At 40.3% G+C, this 16,734-nt stretch overlaps 1 pseudogene; it reads right to left on the reverse strand.

Moving 5' to 3' along the window:
- LOC139569803 (FHF complex subunit HOOK interacting protein 2A-like) overlaps positions 1-16,395 on the reverse strand; it is a 59,280-nt pseudogene extending 42,885 nt beyond the window's left edge.
- Positions 16,396-16,734: the final 339 nt, after the last annotated feature.

The raw sequence follows: 16,734 nt of genomic DNA on the forward strand, positions 1-16,734 counted from the left end.
AAACATTGTAACAACTATTAACTTCGGTCCAACCTGATGCTGTGCTAAGAAACTTGAAACATTGTATAATATATTCTGAGCCCTCAGAGTTTCCTGCTCCAGTGAGCTCTGGACAGACACAGCTGTAGGCTATGTCTGTCCCGAGCTCACTGGATAAGTAATCAGGTAGGCTGACTTTATGACATTTCCACTGGATTAGAGCATGACATTTTCCCCTTTCACGCTAAGTGGTTATCGAAAGGGAGAAAGCTGGAAAGATTTTTTAAATACATTGAGGAACAATTGTCCTTCTCAACGGATGTAAAAACAGACTTATTTGCTTGCTGTTTGAAGTGAAGAAAACATTGAGAAGCTCCACAGCTCATTAGTGATGGGGCGTTAAGCCAATCAGAAATACTATCAGATCCCCGAATGGGCACATTTATATGCCTACATTTGCGCGCAGGCCAGGTAGCCTATAGGCCTACTTCTAGCATAATCAGGTGCACGTCCTTACTCAACATTGACAGGAGTGCTCCGATCAAAGCACATGGACTAAATTGGCAAAAAATAAATACATGTATTGTTCCTATTTTCTACATTGTAGAATAATAGTGAAGACATCAAAACTATGAAATAACACATATGTAATCATGTAGTAACCAAAAAAAACGTTAAACAAATCAAAATATATTTTATATTTGAGATTCTTCAAAGTAGCCACCCTTTGCCTTGATGACAGCTTTGCACACTCTCGGCATTCTCTCAACCAGGTTCACCTCAAATGCTTTTCCAACAGTCTTGAAGGAGTTCCCACATATGCTGAGCACTTGTTTGCTGCTTTTCCTTCACTCAGCGGTCCAAATCATCCCAAACCATCTCAATTGGGTTAAGGTTGGGTGCTTGTGGAGGCCAGGTCATCTGATGCAGCACTCCATAACTCTCCTTCTTGGTCAGAAAGCCCTTACACAGCCTGGAGGTGTGTTGGGTCATTGTCCTGATGAAAAACAAATGATAGTCCCACTAAGCCCAAACCAGATGGGATGGCGTATCGCTGCAGAATGCTGTGGTAGCCATGCTGGTTATGTATGCCTAGAATTCTAAATAAATCATTGACCATGTCACCAGCAAAGCATCCCCACACCATCACATCTCCTCCTCCATGCTTCACAGTGGGAACCACACATGCGGAGATCATCTGTTCACCTACTCCGTGTTTCACAAAGAGGTTGGAACCAAAAATCTAAAATTTGGACTCAAAAGGACAGATTTCCACCGGTCTAATGTCCATTGCTCATGTTTCTTGGCCCAAGCAAGTCTCTTCTTCTTATTGGTGTCCTTAAGTAGTGGTTTCTTTGCAGCAATTCGACCACGAAGGCCTGATTCATGCAGTCTCCTTTGAACAGTTGATGTTGAGATGTGTCTGTTCCTTGAACTCTGAAGCATTTCTTTGGGCTGCAATTTATGTGACTGAATTTATCCTTTGCATCAGAGGTAACACTGGGTCTTCCTTTCCTGTGGCGATCCTCGTGAGAACCAATTTCATCATAGCGCTTGATGGTTTTTGCAACTGCACTTGAAGAAACTTTCAAATTTCTGGTGACCACAGACCACTTCTCAGTTCCTATGCTTCCTGGCTGATGTTTTGATGTTCCAGGATGGCACATCAATGCGAGCTGTGGCAAGAAGGTTTGCTGTGTCTGTCAGCGTAGTGTCCAGAGCATGGAGGCGCTACCAGGAGACAGGCCAGTACATCAGGAGACGTGGAGGAGGCCGTAGGAGGGCAACAACCCAGCAGCAGGACCGCTACCTCCGCCTTTGTGCAAGGAGGAGCACTGCCAGAGCCCTGCAAAATGACCTCCAGCAGGCCACAAACGTTCAATTTTCTTGACATTTTCCAGATTGACTGACTTTCATGTCTTAAAGTAATGATAGACTGTCGTTTCTCTTTGCTTATTTGAGCTGTTCTTACCATAATATGGACTTGGTCTTTTACCAAATAGGGCTAGCTATGTGCCTTGAATTGTAAATAAATCACTGACAGTGTCACCAGCAAAGCACCACCACACCTCCCTCTCCATGCTTCAAACACAAATGAACTTTTAACAAGGCACACCTGTGAATTGAAATGAATACCAGGTGACTACCTCATGGAGCTGGATGAGAGAATGACAGGAGTGTGCAAAGCTGTCATCAAGACAAAGGGTGGCCACTTTGAATAATCTCAAATATATTTAGATTTGTTTAACACTTTTTTGGTTACTACATGATTCCATATGTGTTATTTTATTTTGACGTCTTCACTATTATTCTAGAATGTAGAAAATAGTAAAAATAAAGAAAAACACGTAGGTTTGTCCAAACTTTTGACTGGTACTGTACATTCTTCTCTTGCCTTATGCACAACATAATTATTGCTATAGCAAATTGGAATAGACAAATTACTCGGAATGTCACTAGTGTGCTGCCCTGCTGTGCGTTGCCCGACTCCCCTTTACTGCACGGCTCCAGTCATGTTCAAATACGTTAAACCACCGTCTGCAATATCAAGATGTCATCACCATCGACGATGGTTGTCAATCATTGTCGATAGACTACACTGGTTCTTCCTGTAAAAGTTGCATCATACTGCAGCACACCTTACGGGCTGCTGCAGAATTCTATGGCACGCTATTTATTTGTCAGCCATTGTTACCATTAATGCTAGTTTGTGCTAGAGGGCATCTTTGAGAAGCATTTGATAGCCTTTTTGTAAGAATATAGTATATGGGATTGATTTTAAGAAATGTAGCATAATTAATTTGATTAATATTACAGTGTTTCGGGCGCCGTACAACGTGACCGGTCGGGAATAGGCTACAGTACTAAGAGCATAACATTTCCACACCCTAATTATAGTCTAACCGATACCCAAACGGCGATTCAGTGAAAATAAAATCTCATTAATTTATCAAGACCAGTCCCCATGCTTGTCTCAGAGCAGCGCGAAACAGTGCTGAAATAGCTGACAATTGCTTCAAATCCTATTGCTTCTAACTTCAATATGCTTCTTAAATAAATAAGACCAACACCACTTTTAACAGTACATGACTCAACACTAGTGAGACTCATGTCGCCTATGGTAGACCTACAGTATATCGAAAAATATGTTTTTCAATGACGTGACTCTCCGCCAATAATTCGATTTAGAAGATAGGAGGATTCTAAATTAATATCTAGAGGACATTTTTCATTATAGCAAATCTGATCTGTGAGAATATCTAAGGAGCTTTAATATCATTCTAAATTAAACAGCAGATCTATTGTGTTATATTCTCCTACATTCAATTCACATTTACACAAACTTCAGAGTGTTTTCTTTCAAATGGTGCCAAGAATATGCATATCCTTGCTTCTGGGCCTGAGCTAGAGGCAGTTAGATTTGGGTATGTCTTCAGGCGGAAATTGAAAGAAGGGGGTAGCTGTAAGAGGTTAACGGGATCGATTTGACAACAGCCAGTGAAAGTGCAGGGCGCCAAATTCAAACAACAGAAATCTCATACTTACAATTCCTCAAACATACAAGTATTTCACACCATTTTAAAGATAAACTTGTTGTTAATCACACCACAGTGTCCGATTTCAAAAAGGCTTTACGACGAAAGCACACTAAATGATTATGTTAGGTCAGTACCTAGTCACAGAAAAACACAGCCATTTTTCCAGCCAAAGAGATGAGTCACAAAAAGCAGAAAGAGATCAAATGAATCACTAACCTTTGATGATCTTCATCAGATGACACTCATAGGACTTCATGTTACACAATACATGTATGTTTTGTTCGATAAAGTTCATATTTATATCCAAAAATCTCAGTTTACATTGGCGGGTTACGTTCAGTAATGTTTTGCTTCCAAAACATCTGGTGATTTTTCAGAGAGCCACATCAGTTTACAGAAATACTCATCATAAATGTTGATGAAGATACAAGTGTTATGCATGGAACTTTAGAGAAACTTCTCCTTAATGCAACCGCTGTGTCAGATTTCAAAAAAGCTTTACCAAAAAAGCACACCATGCAATAATCTGAGCACGGCGCTCAGACACAAAACCAAGCCATACAGATACCCGCCATGTTGTGAAGGCAACAGAAGTCAGAAATAGCATTTTAAATATTCACTCCCAGGAATCCCAGTTCCACAATAAATGTTTGTTTTGTTCGCTAAAGTCCATCATTTATGTCCAAATACCTCTTTTTTGTTCGTGTGTTGAGTTCACAAATCCAAACTCACGACGCGCGGGCAAGTCCAGGCGAAAGTTCAGACGAAAAGTTCAAAAAGTTATATTACAGTTCGTAGAAACATGTCAAACGATGTATAGAATCAATCTTTAGGATGTTTTTAACATAAATCTTCAATAATGTTCCAACTGGAGATTTCCTTTGTTTTTAGAATTGCAATGGAACGCAGGTCGCTCTCACATGAGCGCGTGTGATCAGCTCATGCCACTCTGGCAGACCTGTTACTCAATCAGCTCTCCTTCGCCCCCACTTCACAGTAGAAGCATCAACCAAGGTTGTAAAGACTGTTGACATCTAGTGGAAGCCTTAGGAAGTGCAATATAACCCCATAGACACTGTATATTCGATAGGCAATGACTTGAAAAACTACAAACCTCAGATTTCCCACTTCCTGGTTGGATCAGGGTTTTGCCTGCCATATGAGTTCTGTTATACTCACAGACATCATTCAAACAGTTTTAGAAACTTCAGAGTGTTTTCTATCCAAATCTACTAATCACATGCATATATTAGCAACTGGGCCTGAGTAGCAGGCAGTTTACTCTGGGCACCTTATTCATCCAAGCTACTCAATACTGCCTCCAGCCATAAAAAGTTAAAAGCTAGTCGCGATGCTGCCATCTCCATCGACGCCATTATAACATACATTGCTTTGTTTTTAAACCATAACGACATTTTGGACATTATTTTGTTTTCAAATAACCTAAAGTGAACGATTGTAATCTGAATAAAGGCCAAAATAATATTCATAAAGGCCAAAATATTTCTGTTTTTAGAGGGAGAGAAACCATAAGCCCACCATGCCTATTTTTTGGACAAGGTCATCCTGGCCGGGTAAACTCTCCCCTAAACCGGACGATGCTGGGCCAATTGTGCATCGCCCAATGGGATGCCCAAACACGGTCGGATGTGATACAGCCTGGATTCGAATCAGGGACTGTAGTGATGCCTCTTGCACTGAGATGCAGTGCCTGCGCCACTCGGGAGCCATGACCAATATATATTGTCTTGCTAATAGCCCATCCTAGTAACGTTGTTTGCAGAATTCACAGCCTGCTACGCTTGTGAAAAACATGGTTAATAATAATAATACTTTTCCTCCCTTCCACATGTTAAAAGGTTCCAATTGATAAAGTTTTTTTTTTATCAATTAGTATATTTGAGTTTAACCACAATATTTGTTGTATTATTTAGTCGTTTTTTTCTGGTGGATTAAACTGAAACTGCAACCACATTTCTATGGCTTGTTTAAAAAATAACAATATTTTGGAGATTATTTTGTTTTCAAATTACCAAAAGTGAGCGACAAAAAGGCCATTCTTACTGAGAGGTGAGACATTCTTACTAATTTGTAAATAAAGCCAGTTTATTATTTAGAATGATTTATTTCTGTTTTTAGAGGAAGAGAAACCAAAAAAACCCTGTCGCCTTATAAAACCTTTTGTAAAAACATAGTATATGGGATTGATTTTAAGAAATGTAGATTCATTCATTTGATTCATATTATGGTGTTTCTATTCCAAGAAAAATGAAAAAACGAAACCCTGTACAACGTGACCTTTATTTAACAAGGCAAGTCATTTAAGAACAAATTCTTATTTACAATGACGGCCTACACCGGTTGTGATACAGCCAACTTAACTAAGAAATACATTTGACGATACCCTCCTTCTTGGCAAGAGTCTGTTGTCCTGCTAATAGCCCATAATGGAGCTGTACAATGTGACAGGTCGGGAGTAGGCTACAGTACTACAGTAAGAGCAAAATAATCCTAACATTTCCACACCCTAATTGTAGTCTAACCAATACCCAAACGGAGATACAGTGAAAATAGAAATCTTGTTGATTTATCAAGACCAGTCCCCATGCTTGTCTCAGAGCAGCGCTGTCTTGACCTCTGAATGCTGTCTCTTCCATTCATTTTTATTGGTATTTTCCAGTAAGCAACACTTTGTTTACCTAAATTAGCCTACTTTGTTCCAATATCTGTCATTCAGTGATATTTAATCCCATAAAATAATTTGTTATGGATCCATAACGAAATAAACATTTGCATTTCGAAAGAGTATTTTTTCATTAACGAAAGCATAAAGATGCTGATTAAGAAATACACTACTGTACAGTATATGCTTTATCTGACATTTTGCAGTTGCATGAGGTTGCCCACACGCACTTTAAACATTTGGATAATAAAGCATTTAAAGCATTTTGAAGATAGAAGCCACCTGCATTTGTTTATTAGGCTACTGTGCAGTCTGACAAGTAAACATAGCCTACAGTACATAGCCTACACTAAACTTTCTCGGTGACCTCAAGTACTCAAGTCACTCTGTCTTTAATGCTTTTTCAGGTTGCATCAGTCACGGACAGAAACTTCTGAGACAGTTTTAATGATGAACACCCAGAGCCACATTTGCCTCGGGATCCATCGCAGTTGGTATTCTGTGTCCACTCGTGGTATCTCTCTTCGGTTACACATCCTTGGAATAGCAGAACAGCGTAACGGTCCGGACGGCCCTTGCTGTGCCTGGTGAGCAGTTGGTCCAGTTCTGTTGTCAGAAGGAGAATGGAAATGTCAGGGTGAACCGACGACCTCGCCACATATGTTGACTCACAGGTGTGCCTGGTATGGATTGTGACTCCATCTCGTTTCTCGCCCTCTTTAACGCGTCATTCTCCGCCTGACTCTCCGCCAATGCCGCCTGACTCTCTGTCAATGACGAGTGACTCTCTGGCAATACTGCCTGGCTGTGGACCAATGCATCAGCTGTCGCTCGTATCTCTGCCCTCAGATAATGTTTCTCTTTCTGCTGGTCTGCCTTCAATGACTCGATCTCGGTCTTCAAAGTTTGAATCTGATCCATGTGCACCTTCATCAGATGAGCAGAATGGTACCGCCCTGAGCCACCATCGATTACAGTGGCCTATGATAGAAACGGTCGATCAACTAAGAATTAAAAGTGACTCCAACACACAAATGCTGCGTACAGAAACACATTTTAAGATTCTAGCAAAACGAACAGCTTTTTATGGGAACCATGCGTTTTTTCGGTGCGGCCCATTGTCCACTGATCTCCAAGGATGGTTGGTTGTAATGATCTGCAAAAACACATTCACGTTTTTAGTACGCAATCATTTTTTATTTCACCTTTATTTAATTATCAATTTTATTACACAGTATGGCTACACATTGATAGTTTTTTGGAAAGAAAATGCACTGAAACCAAAATACCTTTAGTTTTGGTGATCCTCTCAGCTCCGGCTCATTTTCAAGTCCTCTGGTGGTTACGGTCCTAACCCTGGAATGGGTAGCACCATAGAAAGAAGCTGGCTTGATGAAAACGATGTCCATTTCGTCTGTTCTCTTTGGTTGCAATGCCATTTTTTAAAAGATAAACGGCTTGAGGAGTACTGGTAAGGTGTGACTTTCAGCTTACAATAGGCCATAAGTATACAGCAGATCGCCGATTGTCCTCACTTTGGTTATGCTGTAACAACATACTGTAGCAATATGACCAGGATCTCTTAATTTAAGTGAGCAGATTAGGGCCTTCAGGATGAACGGAAAATCTAGTACAGCCAATAAAGTTTTTTTTTACCAATTAGTATATTTATTTGAGTTTAACCACAATATTTGTTGTATTATTTGTTCTGTCTTTTTTGGTGGACTAAACTGAAATTGCAAGCAACTTTCTATAGCTTGTTTAAAACCATAGCGATATTGTGGAGATGATTTCAAAGTTTTTAATGCTGATCAATTGCCTTGCACAAAGGATCAAAATACAGAGAGGTGTTGGAAAGAGTCTATTGTCCTGCTAATAACCCATAATGTGCTATTATAATAACCAAAACATTTCTTTATTAAAGAGTATCAGAAAGAATGTTGGTACTTATTTATTTTGATCCAAAGCCATGAATGAGTGAGTCACTCAGCTTTATGTAGGTGCCGAGGCTATATGACTGCGCCATCAACTTGATTATTTAGCAGACATCCCTTGATTATATTCAGTCAACACATATCTTAAGAATATCATGGAATATAATTGACCATTTTCGTTTCTCCAAGAATAAAAACCTTAGTGTAACAACAGTTTTAGTAAGTAATATTGACGAGTAGAAACAAGGGTGTAAACGTGCAGGACAGAGGAATAGCAATTCTTACATTACTGTTCTAAATTCAATCACCTTCTTCATCCTCATCATTCAGTTAATTGAAATTCAATATTCAAGTCGTGCACAATTATCAGTTTCTATTTGGTTTATGTCGCACATTCATTGTCAGTTAGAGATACAGTAGCGCCTTGGGACCCAAAAGCATAATCAGTGCTCTAACTCCCCCTTGCTCTGGCCTGGAGCAATGAAGTAGTGACGCAGGGTACCGTACTAAATTACCTCCAAATCCCGCAGCATAATCTCAAAACTTTTAGTTGAGCACCCACTGTATGCTATCATAATATCACCCAACCCTAGTAAGCATATCTACATGTTACATGTGAACTTCTGGGATCTCACCAGTACAGGTCTATGGACATTGATGTGGGGTAGAAGAGGCTGGCGAATGCGTCCTAGCAGCTTGGTGTAGAAACTCAGGACCTGTTGCTTCATTCCCGGAGGACACTGATGGCGACAAAACACCACTAGATTAAGATGAAGAAACATTGTGGTACTTTTCATACATGATCTGGTATGTCTTACATGGTTTGGTATAGGCTAACTACCCAATAGAGCGCAGTGAGGTATTTTACTCTTTTCACACTACTGAGCCAAGTCTTGCTGTACTATGCTGGCCAGGTTACGCATACACTAAAGTTGCTGAAAAGGACAATGTGAAAATAAAATATCCAAGCCAGCACAGTGTGGTTTGAGTTGGCATGATAGTGTGAAAATGGCATTGTTCCCCTTACATCTGCCTTGCCCAGGGTGTAGAGGGTCTCTAGGATCTTGTGGTGCAGCAGGTACTCCATGCAGGGCCCAGTCTCTCCAGACTCTCTCTCTGACTCCTCCTGCGTCAGGATGTCCAGCATCTGCTCCAGATGGGACGGGATGTTGGTGTCTGTCACAGGGTCTTTGTCATCTGACAAGGTAGAAATAAACAAACATTGCTTTCGATGCACATTGTCATTACAGGTAATACATAATTAATAACATCTATTCTCCATGTATGTTTACAGTGATTTGAAACTCATAATGTATTTCTATTAAGTGCTGTTTATTACCCGATGTCTCTATGTAGTAATTTGTGTGATGGCTTTCCAGTGATACACAAAGTCCTCCTGCAAGAGCAGTGAAGGCGCAAGCTGAAACGGAGAGAGAGATTCAATCAAAAGCATGTTTACCACACAAGATTGAGATATGAGGATGGGATGTTTGCTTAATTAGTCCAGTGTTTGCTTAATTAGTTTAGAGATCTCTACTCTAGGCCTAACCCATTCAGGCACACACACATCCTTTAGTGCCTATTGACGATAGTATTTTCTGGCCGGAGGAGCTTTGTTAAGAGACCAGATGCTCGTTCTGGACGTTAAAACGCATCGCAATAAATCAAGGTTAAATTACTACACACCTTTATAGGGTTAGGGTTTTCACACGGCCATATTTCCATGTTACAGCGCTTGTTCACAGAAAACAGACGGAAGATAGTCATAGCTGTGCTAATTACGCCCTAGCTATCTGCGTCACCGAACACGCGTGTAAACGGAAGACGGACGCCACAAACGTGTTGTCAGTGAAGAAATACTGTTGGCTGCAACTGTGTTAAAACTGGTTAACACAGTGAACAGTTGGTTTCTCCCATCACCAGAGGAACACTGGAGCTCTGTCAGAGTGAGCCCCAGGACTGACAACACGTTTGTGGTGTCCGTCTTCCGTTTACACACAGGTGTTTGGAGATGCAGATAGCTAGGACATAATTAGCACTCCTTTAGTCCATTATTGGGCTACTATAGGCCTATAGCCAGTTTGTGTGTAAAGCATGCACTCTCGTCCAGGCAAGATGCACAAAAATGTAATCTGCTTGATGAGATGTTTTCACTCTCTCTGCACACGTAGGCCTACTCCTTGTAGCCTCAACTGTAGTGTCTTAAAAACCGTATAAATCACTTTTCTACCTAGCTTCAGATTGTTACACCAAATAATGTGATTTAACCAAAGATTTCTGGTATTCATTACTGGCCGTTACCGGATAGGTACTAGGGATATCTCCTTTCATGAACGATTTGATACGCATCCAGATACAAGGGCTCCTATACAGGAACAATACGCTATAGTTTAAAAAAAATCTGTTTGATTAGGGAACAAATTGATGGACAATTTTTTTCTGCATGAACAAATACATTTTCCATTTTAAATGTACAGTGGGGCAAAAAAGTATTTTGTCAGCCACCAATTGTGCAAGTTCTCCCACTTAAAAAGATGAGAGAGGCCTGTAATTTTCATCATAGGTACACTTCAACTATGACAGACAAAATAAGGGAAAAAAATCCAGAAAATCACATTGTAGGATTTTTAATGAATTTATTTGCAAATTATGGTGGAAAATAAGTATTTGGTCACCTACAAACAAGCAAGATTTCTGGCTCTCACAGACCTGTAACTTCTTCTTTAAGAGGCATCCTGTCGGGCCGCCTGGTACGGTAACTGCACCGCCCGCAATCGCAAGGCTCTTCAGAGGGTGGAGCGGTCTGCCCAACGCATTACCGGAGGCAAACTACCCGCCCTCCAGGACACCTACAGCACCCGATATCACAGGAAGATGAAAAAGATAATCAAGAACATCAACCACCTGAGCCACTGCCGGTTCACCCCACTATCATCCAGAAGGTGAGGTCAGTACAGGTGCATCAAAGATGGGACAAAGAGACTGAAAAACAGCTTCTATCTCAAGGCCATCACTAACACAGAGGCTGCTGCCTACAGGCATAGACTTGAAATCACTGACCACTTTAAGGAATGGAACTTTAATAATGTTTACATATCTGGCATTACTCATCTCATATGTATATACTGTTTTCTATACTATTCTACTGTATCTTAGTTCGTTCCACTCTGACATCGCTCGTCCATATGTATATAGTCTTAATTCATTCCTACTTAGGAAGTGTGTATTGGGTATATGTTGTGTAATTTGTTAGATATTACTGCACTGTCGGAGCTAGAAGCACAAGCATTTTCGCTACACCCGCAATAACATCTGCTAATCACGTGTATGTGACAAGATTTTTGATTTGACTGATTTTTTACTTACCCGAAAGCAGAAGTCACTTAAAAATGTGACTGAAAATTGTGTTGGATAATGCAAGGAACCACTTCACAAAATAACATTCATTGTTATCACTGGTACAGACAATGGAAGGCTGTAGGTCTCTGATCCCATGTATTATACATTATCGCCTTGATTAAAGCACTTAACCCCACCAAAGTAAAATACTGCACTGATATATATGGCTACTGTATAAAACACATATGGTCCATCAACCCTCCATCTGGAGAGCTACTGGGTGTGCAGGCTTTTGAGCCAACCCAACACTATTGAGCAGCTGATTTTTTATGTGGTGTGTTTGAGCAGGGCTAGAGCAAAAGCCTGCACATCCAGAAGCGCTCCTGGAATCTCCTGGAGGATGGTTGGCCACCCTGCATCATTACTATTACAACCAAATACTTTTCATGTCTTTATAAAATAAATTCAAATGGCTAAGCGGGTGAGGTAACTAACTCAGATGTGTATATATTTGTAAGGTTAAAATATTCAGTGTTCAGGGGAGATCTTGACAGCATTTTAGTTTGTCAATAAGGCTATTCGAAAGAATATATTTTTTACTTTTCATATTACATGGCTAGTATTGAAAAGAGGAGAATCCTAGCCAATTTTGAGTGCTTGAGACGGTTTTACAACTGGAGTATGCAGCATTGGTTTCCTCAACTGTGCACCCCCATCAACTGCAAGTCCGCCATTTGCAGCTATACACGAGTGACGATGGAAAGTTATTTTAGGCTAATCGGACATGACAATAACATTAATACATGCTAATAGCTAAATACACTGAACAAAAATATAAAAGGCAACATGTAAAAAAGTGTTGGTCCTATGTTTCATGAGCGGAAATAAAAGATCTTATAGCACAAAAATCTTATTTTGCTCAAATTTGGTGCCCAAATTTTTTTACATCTTTGTTAGTGAGAATTTCTTCTTTGCCAAGATAATCCATCCACCTGACAGGTGTGGCATATCTAAGGCCCTATGAAATCGGATTTATTTTTCTCAAAATTCCATTTAAATTTTTCTGAATTCTGTGTTTTACAATTTACGCAGATTTTATCATCAGAAAGACTGTCTAATAATGAATGAATAAAAAGTCAACAATTTAATAAGATGTAACATTGCACTATTTTTTATAGAGACAAGTGCTTCAACACAGAGTCCTACTAAGTGTTTCATTATAAATGGAAAAAAGTAATGCAAGAATATAGGCAACAATGCAGCAACCTTCTCCTCTGTTTCCAGCTGGCTGAGGATGTTTGTGACTGTCTGGGATAATGACTTTTCTGCCACCAAAAACTCTGTACAGATGAACTGCATGATACTTCACTGATTCAAACCAGTTATTCCATCTGGAGCACACTGCGTCAAGAGGATCCTTGGCCAGCACAAACTCCTTCATAATGAGGAAGTTCACCCATCATCTCTTTCTGGCAGGCTTCTTGAGGAAGACAGATCTCATCCATGTCACAAGTGAAATATTTGTAGTGCTACCAGGTCTCACCCACCAGATTGATGACATGGCAAAGACAGGTTACATGGACACTGTTGGGCATCACTCCTTTCAGAACCTCCATGCATGCCTTCAGGCAGTAGAGGCATTATCTGTGACCACTGCCCAGGCATCATTCAGGTTTAGATTGTTGCTGTGGAGGGAGGCTAGTATTACTTGGGAAAACGTTGAGTAGATGCATCTGTCCATGAAAACGGCATCCACCAGAAAGTACTGGTTTTCAACACCTGCAATGAAAGATAAGGAAAAACTTGAATTATGTTTTAACCTAAAATAATATTTTGACAAAATAAAAGTGTTACTTAAATATTAAGTGTAAACACAATATAGATACAGTGATTGTTAGCTAGATGGAGAGGAAGACAGCTGCTAACATTCCGCATTGCTATATTTCACGATAGTTCATCGTTTGGAATATAACAATTTGCATACGTACAATTCACATTGCAGAATGTAAATGTAGGCTATTGCAACGGTATATTAATAGGCTGCTCAGTTAACTCACCAATGACTCATGTTTAGAACCATGCACTCCCTTGCATCTGTTGTCTTGTCAACAACCACCACAAACTTCTTCCCACAGATCTTCTGTAGAATGGCAGTCATATGTTGGTCGAACAGACCGGGCAGGTGCGTTTGACGGAGGCCGCTCTCATTTTCGGGCAACGCTCCTCCCTGTTTGCAATGCTTCAGCTTTCCTAAGGGGATGTCAGACTCGGTGCACACAGCCACAAAGTCCTGAATAAATTATTGTCTTGAATCTGCTGATGCGCTTGCACTAGTAATGTTCTTTTTAAGAGGGATGCTCTGGCTAACACAGTGCTTTTCCTTGTTCTTCACATGGGCTTTAGACTTTAAGTGGTCATCACACGTATATATACGGGTCCAATCAATAGTATGTTGACAGAATTTGCAAAACAGCTTATTGCCTGACTCATAATAGTCCTTTGGGTATTGCTCTGCTCTGAATTTAGGGGTTAGGGTCAAATTCTTTTCTTTTTTTTTGGCCCTCTCAGACATGTTTCTCAAAGTGACAGCCAAGTTGTGAGGTGACGTAAGGGCGCACGACCAACAAAACACCCCAATCGAAAACTGAATTATTTCTCTAGGCCTACTCGTCTGTAATTTTGCAATTATGAAATCATTTAGGTTTCTACAGTCATTAGGCCTACTTCTGTTTTTTGTTTTTTAAATCAATTTCAGTCAAATTATGGAAAATTATGAAATATTCCACGTTTTACAGTTGATTCCATTTTATTACCAAATTCCACAATTCCATCTGAGTTTTCAACATCGCGGAAATCATAGGGCCCTACATATCAAGAAGCTGATTTTGTAAATGTTTTTGAGCCTTTATTTAACTAGGCAAGTCAGTTAAGAACAAATTCTTATTTTCAATGACGGCCTAGGAACAGTGGGTTTAACTGCCTTGTTCAGGGGCAGAACGACAGATTTTTACCTTGTCAGCTCGGGGATTCGATCTCGCAACCTTTCGGTTACTAGTCCAACGCTCTAACCACTAGGCTACCTTTAACAGTATGATCTTTACACAGGTGCACCTTGTGCTGGGGGACAATAAAAGGGCAGTCTAAAATGTGAAGGTTCGAGACAACGCCACAGATGTCTCACGTTGAGGGAGCGGAGCGTGCAATTTGCATGCTGTGCAGGAATGTCCAGAGAGTAGCCCAAGGGTGAGTGATTCAACTGGGAGCCCCCCGAGTGAGTAGGCCTGAAGAGGATGATCCAAAAAGGATGAGTTGTAGTAAGGTTGGATTTCTTTCGTTTATAGTCATGGTGATAAACAGCACTGCGCTGATGGAGGGGAAATTTCAGAAGATAGAGGTGTTAAAAAAAAGTTGCAGCAGCAAAGAAATATTTGGGGGTGAGAGATTTTAGTACTTCTACAGGAAGTTTTGAGAGAAGGGGTTCCAGCCGCCCAGGCCAACGGCCTGGTGTAGGATCGTTTAGGCACAAAGTAGTGGGATGGGGTGGTGGTTTTGGGGGGATATTGTCAGGTGCAGGGTTGGATTGTTTTCCCATTCCCCTTTTTGGGGGGGGGGGTTACAAATGGGCAGTAAGGCAGAAATACGTAACACATCGTCTAGTCTGCCAGAAAGCCACACAATGAAACAGAAGAGGAGACAGGTGGGTCCACCCCAAAGTGCTGCAGTCATAATGATGCTCACCTGTCTCGATCAAAGTGAGAAGATTTGAAATAGATAAAATGGCGGTGTACATATTGTTGGATTACTTCATGGAGCAGAAAAATATATTTCAATAACGGAGCATTTTCTAAATTCAAACATACGCATCTACACACGGACATTTTAGAAGATAATTTAGATGTTTGGCCGAATTGAGAACGAAGATAGTATTGACACGTTAAGGTTGGTCGAAAAGTCTCTGTGCTACACTAAACAGTGCCTATCCTGTAACTCCCAATAATGGATACCAAAAATCTTTGGTTAAATCACATTATCTAGTGTAACAATCTGTAACTATTTTCTACCGTCAATCTTGTTTGGACAACGTCGATAAGTGAAGTCACATTAACAAGGTTGTGGAGAAATCCACCACAGATGGAACCCAGCTCACGTTTGACGGCAGATGAAAACGTCGACCAACTATACAGGAAACCCAACGGCAGAAGGCTGGTACCAGATTGCAGAGACGTATCAGAATCAGCTATCTATTCATAGACGTACAGCAGCTAGCTCAACTCGTTAGCTCATGTGACATCAGCATAAACATGTCAGATATGCTAACGCTAGCCACTAGTTAGCATTAACTAGCTAGTTAGCTAACAGTTCTAACAATTAGGATAGCAAATATTAATGAATGCATGCCATTGCTAGCTAACACCTTTATGCGAATAATTTCAATCGCATTGCTTGAACAGAAACAAGCCCAGAAAACAGAGGGAAAGCTTTAGCTTGCCAGGCTTTGTAGGACATCGGTTGTTAACATTAGCAGCAGACGGGCCCACATCTGGCAAAGCTAACAGAGCTACGCTAATTAGCTAGGTTATTACATAGTTAACTGCCGTACAGTTAGCTAACTAGCTAGTTACTTGGCTAACTGAAATTGAACGTCAAGTTGGGCCCAATTGTCCCCGACCTCGATTTAACCATTCTTTGAGGTTTGACACCTTTCCACAGAAATTAAAACTCACCGCCTCGACTGCGTGCTGTAGAATAGATGTAAATTTTGAGAACATTTTGTTCTTTGATTGGACAAGTTTGTCACAAGAAGACCAAGATAATTATTCTATCTTCTTCCTGTTACTACCGCAGCAAACCAGATTGGAGGTTTCATATAATGACAGTTAAAGGAAAATAAATGCCAACAGTAAAAAGCAGAGTGGACTGGCTTGATTTTTTTTTATTTTTTTATTTTACCTTTATTTAACCAGGTAGGCTAGTTGAGAACAAGTTCTCATTTGCAACTGCGACCTGGCCAAGATAAAGCATAGCAGTGTGAACAGACAACAACACAGAGTTACACATGGAGTAAACAATAAACAAGTCAATAACATGGTAGAAAAAAAGAAAAAAAGAGAATCTATATACAATGTGTGCAAAAGGCATGAGGAGGTAGGCAATAAATCAGATAATTACAATTTAGCAGATTAACACTGGAGTGGTAAATCATCAGATGGTCATGTGCAGGTAGAGTTACTGGTGTGCAAAAAAAATCAGAAAAGGAAAT

This window comes from Salvelinus alpinus, chromosome 3 (assembly GCF_045679555.1).
Source record: "Salvelinus alpinus chromosome 3, SLU_Salpinus.1, whole genome shotgun sequence".
NCBI lineage: Eukaryota > Metazoa > Chordata > Actinopteri > Salmoniformes > Salmonidae > Salvelinus > Salvelinus alpinus.